This window comes from Leuresthes tenuis, unplaced genomic scaffold, assembly GCF_036924035.1.
Source record: "Leuresthes tenuis unplaced genomic scaffold, fLeuTen1.0.hap1 SCAF_13, whole genome shotgun sequence".
NCBI lineage: Eukaryota > Metazoa > Chordata > Actinopteri > Atheriniformes > Atherinopsidae > Leuresthes > Leuresthes tenuis.
In genome coordinates, this window is record NW_027325367.1 from 20,932,306 (window position 1) to 20,939,010 (window position 6,705).

Genomic DNA, 6,705 nt, shown 5'->3' on the forward strand with positions numbered 1-6,705 from the left:
ACATAATGATGTGTTTAGCACTTTGAACAATGTCCTCAGTGAAATATTAATGTACACTCACTCAGATTTATGTTTTTCAAATGTTACATTAAAAAGAGCCTTGGGCCTGATAGGATCACTGGCAAACTTCTGAAAGTCTTTGCTGATCAATTATGCAATGTTTTTACAGATATATATATAATGTGTCTCTTGCTCAGCAGGTCCCTAAGCTATGGAAGGAATCTATTATTGTACCTGTGCCTAAAAACACATCCCTAAAAGAACTAAATAACTTTCGACCTGTGGCTTCAACCTCAATTGTGATGAAAAGTTTTGAGGATTAAGTCAAGAAGGTAATTAGTACTAATGTTCAGGCCCAGCTTGACTTATTGCAATTTGCATATCAGGCCCACTCTTGTCCATCTTCAAACTTGATGCAGGGTTGGTGAGATGGATTTTGGACTTCTTAACAAGTAGGCCCCAAGCAGTCAGAGCAAATGTTATCCTGTCTAATAAACGACTGTCATCAACAGGTTCTCCCCAGGGATGTGTCTTGTCCCCTCTTCTGTACATTCTATACACTAATGACTGCAGGATTGTCTATGAAAACTAACACCTCCTTAAGTTTGCAGATGATACGGTTTTAATTAGTCTGCTACAGGATGGAGCGGTTCATCATGGTGGATTACTTTGTGGAGTGGTGTGACAACCACTTCCTCAAGTTAAACATCAGCAAAACCAAAGACATGGCCATTGACTTCCGGAAAACCTCCTATCCAGCTGCCCCAAAAATAATTAAGGTCTCACTTGTGGAAAGTGTGAACTGTTAAAAGTACCTGAGAACAGTTTTGGACAGGAATCACAAATTAGATCTAAACACAACTGCAATCTGCAAGAAGGGTCAGCATGACTGTACTTTTTGAGGAGACTGGGGGCTTTTAATGTAGACAAAACATTGATGGTTCCATTTTATAGGTTATTCATTCAGTCTATTTTAACTTTTTGCCTTGTCTGCTGGTATGGTAATCTCCCAGTGCAAAACAAAAATAGCCTGTCCTGTATTATAAACGCAGCCAGTAAGATCATTGGCATCCAACAACTATCTCTGTCACAAATATGGGGCAGTTGGTGAATAAGGCAAGGTCCATTCCAACGTGCAATGACCATCCCCTATTGGAGGACATTTTTACACTTCAATCTTGTCGGAGGTATAGGCTACCAAGGGCAAAGTGCAATAGAGAAAGAAGTTTTCTTTTGTCCCTAGTGCAATCAATGCACTTAACCAATAACTAGATCATTCATGACACTTTAAGCTGCACTGAAATATATATTCTTTTAAATATTTATCATTCCATTGTTTTCACATTTTAATGGACTACACAGACAAATTTCTTAGTGCAAGTGTGGCTAAAGTTGGTTAGGTTGTCTGCAAATACTCGTGTTTCATGTCTGTGTTAAGTCTTATTTTGTGCCTTTTCTTAACCACTGATTCAAACCAAATTTCACCCCTTGGGACAATAAATGTTTGAACTTGATCACCCCTGTCATGAATGTCAAAGCAAAAGAAAATGACAGACAAAGGTAAATAAAGAATTGCCATGCAAGGATGTCCTTAAAGACTCAATAACATTGAGCAAAATTATGGGCACCATCTCAGTATATCTAACAGAATAATCTAAAGGTATTCGTAGAAGCTCAGACCTCGCCTCTAGTTTCTTCTCGTTTTCTCCACAATGGGACAACGCACATCTGTGTTGCCAATCCTGTACTGTCGAATTTGAATCAAATAACTGCTTCAGACTCCCTTTATCGATCAAACTAAGAATGCAAACTAGGACCGCACACTGATCTTGCATGGGGTATAGTGGTCTGACATGATATGAACTTTGCGTTCTTGTGTAAACTGTTCAGTTTGTAATTATCTATCTTTGCAGCTCCAGATACTCACCTGAGGAAATATCAAAATGTTTTAAACAAATGATTTAGTATGGAATAACTGTGTTAAATACCAATTAACTGTAATCAAACATCAGCTCTGGTCATTGGAAGTGATTTAACAAGTTTTTTCCAGTTCTTGATTTGATTAAGTTTTTGATTAAGTTAAGTTTTCATTTTATTTCTATTTATGTAGGTCTTCACGCACATTCCTAGTTTAAACAGTGTAACATGCCGTGTTCAGGCCGTCTGTGTTCCAGACGGGAGACATCTGTCGGTCTGCAGTTCTCTTTATTTTTTTTATCTCAACTCTGCATACACACACCTATAGCATCTGCTTCGTCCCTACTAAACAGGTACACATCTACTCTCGCTACATCTCCCCCCTTTAGTTAACTGTCTGACTCTCAAAAGAACTTATTTTGTTTTACCATATTTGTTAATAAACATGAACAGTAAACATAGTAAACCTAAGCACTAAATATTCAAGTAACCAGCATTACTTTTCCTTTCCTCTCTGTTTTTTTTTTCTTCTTCAGTAACGCACATTAACACCTGTAAACATACCTTCTGGCTAACATCTGGCATAACATCAAATAACATTTTTTGTTTTTTTTGTTTGTTTGTTTTTCTATCTAGGGGTCGGGTTGACTACCTGGGTCCCCAAGCTGTGCAGGGTTTATTCTGCCCTGTGAAACAAACCACAGCTTTCTATCTAGTCTACAAATCCATTCTGTACGGTGGCCTTATGGTCCGGACCAATCTAGTCTCTCTGGCAGTCTCTGAAACGACCCTGATGTGAGATCAGTTTCTCCTGAGACTTCCTGACGGCAGGTCTATGTTGTAAGACCTGGGTGTCTGAGCTGGACCACTAACAGTCCCTGTTCCAATATGCACCCTTGCCGTCTGACCATCTGAGACGGGATTCAGCACTCTTCTGACACCATGTAACATTCCGTGTTAAGGCAGTCTGTATAGTTCCCGACGGGAGACATCTGTCGGTCTGCAGTTCTCTTTATTTACAACTCTGCATACACACACACCTATAGTATCTGCTTCACCTCCTGTATCCGTCCACTTATATGTTCTCTACTCAACAGGTACACATCTGCTCTCGCTACAAACAGCGTTAATGTTTAGTGACCAGAGCAAACAATGTATTTATGTTTAACAATTTCAAAATGTATTGAGTGGACCGTTAACTTATAATTGCTAACATGTTAGAATGTTAAAATGCTATGATAGAGCGCACTGTTGTACACGATGAGAATAGGCTTTGTAATGTCAGCATTATGGAACAGTGGGACTCTGTGTCTAGAAAACCACCATACTATGACAGAACTGCTGACATGGTGTCCCTGATAGGTTTACCCAAAGCTGAGTGTGTGTGTGTTAAAAGGCATGTTCTATTCAAGTCACAGTCAACCAGGCAAAGAACTTCACACCACCCACTGCACAGATAAAAGAAACTAAGCTGAACTGTTAGCCACCAGGTCTGTTCCATGAACAAATGCGATTTCTCTGCAATCCTGCTGAAACCAGTGCTTGTTATCCAAATAATTCTGTACATCATTGTAAACATACGAGTTCAACAATACATAGACATTTGTGTTACACCGAGCTCAATTAAAAAACAAACAAACAAAAAAATAATTTTAGAAAAATCCCTTTTTATTTTATACCAACTCCCTTATTGACATCACACCTTGCTACTGTAAGAGCCAGACCACCACACTGGACACATTCCAATTTGCAACAACAGGTTTAATTAATGATGCTTTAATAAGCATATTCAGCTGCTGGAGGAAAGCAAGCAGTGACTTCCAAGATTTCACATCCAAGACAACAGCTTTTGCTTCACCAAGAGTGAGTTTTCACCTTCAATTCTGTCAGATGGTAAATTTTGTTACACACCCTAATGACAGCTTAAGGAGCTATGCTTATTAACATTCCAGTGGTGAACATAGAATTGCCTCAGTAAATGACAGCTAACTGGTAGAGTCTGCTTTGAGGTGGTTATGTGTAGTTCAGATGGCACATTTCTTATGCTTAGTTATTTATCTTACACAAAATTATACTTTCCCTGTATTCAAAGTACTCTTTAAGCTAAACAGTATAATGAGAGTTGACTATCGACAACTAAAATGCTGTAATTGCTATCAAACCTGATCTGTAACTCAATAACCTCATGTAAGCCTTTACAATCTCAAAACAAAAGACTGGAGTTAGTGATTAACAGAGAGTGCTCAAACAGTTCAATCAGCATGAACATTTCAAACAGGCTAGGAGAGTCTTAAATTTTCAGTCAGCCTCCAGGTACATGCAACAAATGCAGGGCCAATTAAAGGCAGAAAGGGGATGGTTCTTCACCTCTGGCTTAAAATGTGTAAACTGGTAAAACGAAAAACAAACACAAGCTAGTGCAAAAAGTTATACTGACCAAGCATCAGAGGCAGTATCAAACTCAGAGTCAGAGCCAATAGAAGATAAAAAGGTCAAAATAAACACATTTTAAAAAGTACCTAAGCAAGTTTCCATTGCTTAGGTATGATTAGAAAAACCAACGAAGATGTACTGCATCTGAATTCTGAGTTAAAAGGTTGAAAAAGCCTTTCGAAGAAACATGTCCTCTTTTGTGACAGTCGTCTGACTCTAACCAACAAAGAGGCCTGCATTTCTGCAGTATTTCAGCATTAGGCTGTTGTAAACCAAGGCAGTAAGGAGTGAGACATAATACAATTCATTGTTTGCTTATGTAGCCACAGAGGAGATTACTTTCAATAAATGTAAGTCCATTTAAATGTTTACATTTAGAACAAGTATCGATTAAATGCAACCATGTAAGTATATAAAAGTAAATTCTACCTGAAACTATATTCCTGTCCCGAGTATGGGAGATGTAAAAATAGTAATCTTTCAAATGTATTAATGTGGTGTTAAAGAAACCATGAAGTATTTGGATGCAATAAATTTTGTGGGATTAACCTAAAACAAACAGGTAGGTGTGCCAGTGAAACCAATACAAAAACATCAGTGGGGAGCCCTGAGCCCTTATTCACCTGGGATTGATCCAACTCTCTGAAAAATGAGTATCCACAAAGAAGACATCAGAACTCTGTGCTGAATCCTGAAGATTAAAGTTTCCTATTTGATCTCAATCTATAATACTGTAACATGGGAGGTGTTTTGAATAAAAGCCAGATGGAAACACCAACACAAGCTTTGCTCTGAAAACTGCAACTGAGCTCCAACTGGTATGCAGCCTTTTTCCAATGTAACAAGTGAATTAAGATGTAAACTCCCACCTGGAAGGTATAACTTTGTAAATTATTTTGGGCCACAACAGAAATAAGTACTTAAGCATCATGAAATCTAATGTTACGAAATTGTACAGTACCATGACAGTTTACAACATTCTTATTATCAGAAATAGGTTTAGAGCATTTAACAATCAATGTTTAATGATAACTTCGCATCAAAGACAAATCCACGTCATGCATTTATATCTCGTTTTATTTAGTTATTGTGAGATACAACAACTGTAGACACAACTTTCATTACATTTACTTTCCCTGACCAGTTCTGCCTCAAAGTTTGAAAAGTTGGTAGTTGTTCCGCACCGGATTATTGAATAATATGCTATTTATGTTATAATTTAAACGTAGGTTATAGGAACAGTGTCTTTAACGAAATACGCCTTACAATGGCTTTTCTAGCCTTCATAGTTTTGATACAGTCAACAAGCAACAAAAAAAAAAGTGGGGGGGGGGGAAGGGGGGTCGTCATGCGTTCAAATACAGTTGGACAATAAACCAAATCATACGCTAAAGAAACCATATATGCGAAGTGCGCAAGTCTGAATAAGTTTGACAGCATGTAATTCAGTAACTCATTTCAATACATTCAGTCATAGGATTTTAACCCAAGCGATAAACAGGTAACTGAAAAGCTGACTGAGTTTAAGAATTACAGTCAGTTTGAATCTGCCGTTTACATTGCAGACACCGTCTAATTTCTGCACATTCTGAGGTTACGTATGTTAATCTAAATGTTGACAAACTGCCCGTTCACAAAGGTGTAGTCAACTTAAAAATAAGCTTAACCCAAACTGTCAAAAAAATAAATCAACGAGACTTTCACCATCAAGATAAAATGATTGCCCCCACACCCATAGATTACCAATTACAGCAGCAATTATACTTGTACAAATAAGTTAATATTCCAGACATTAGTCTCAACCCAGGGCACCGTTACAGCAAGCTGGAGTTAGCCACGGCTAAACCCCAATTTTCCAACAAAGAGAAATGCAAAGCGATTTGCTATTAACAACACAAGCATATGTAACGGGTAGATGCACTTACCTCACGTTGCACAAATATTTCAAATAAGTAATAAAAATGGAAAAACAAATCTCACGAAAAAAACGAAGTAATAAATCAGACCTATTTTTTTAAAGAACTTTGCTAACGTTTGACGTCAACCTTAACCTCCCTCCCTCTACGGCTAAAACCCACCAGTCCCAAGGAAGGCGCGAAGACTTCCAATTGGGTAGCTCAGCGATCATTTGAAATGATTCTGTACTCTCATTGGTTGATAGTGGATTCTATATGCGTTTGGATTGGTTTTGAGAAAGTCACGACTGCTTTGTTTACTGGTGTCAAATTACCGTCAGCCAAAGTGGTGTAATTTAAAGAAACCTCTATTAGTGTTGGGAACTTTGACTCTTTTGGCTGAATCGGATCATTTACTCTCGAACAGTAAATTGAACGAATCTTTGAACGAATCATTTCG

The 6,705-nt window shown here is 37.9% G+C and overlaps 1 protein-coding gene across 3 annotated transcripts in view; it reads right to left on the minus strand.

The window, feature by feature from the left end:
- Positions 1-6,420, minus strand: part of lbr (lamin B receptor) — a 36,480-nt gene extending 30,060 nt beyond the window's left edge. For 2 of the 3 annotated variants that reach the window (XM_072362617.1, XM_072362615.1), the window contains exon 1: positions 6,276-6,420. The gene's annotated coding sequence lies outside the window, so the exon portion shown is untranslated. The remainder of the gene's footprint in view (positions 1-6,275) is intronic. The other variant, XM_072362616.1, reaches the window with a different exon arrangement.
- Positions 6,421-6,705: the final 285 nt, after the last annotated feature.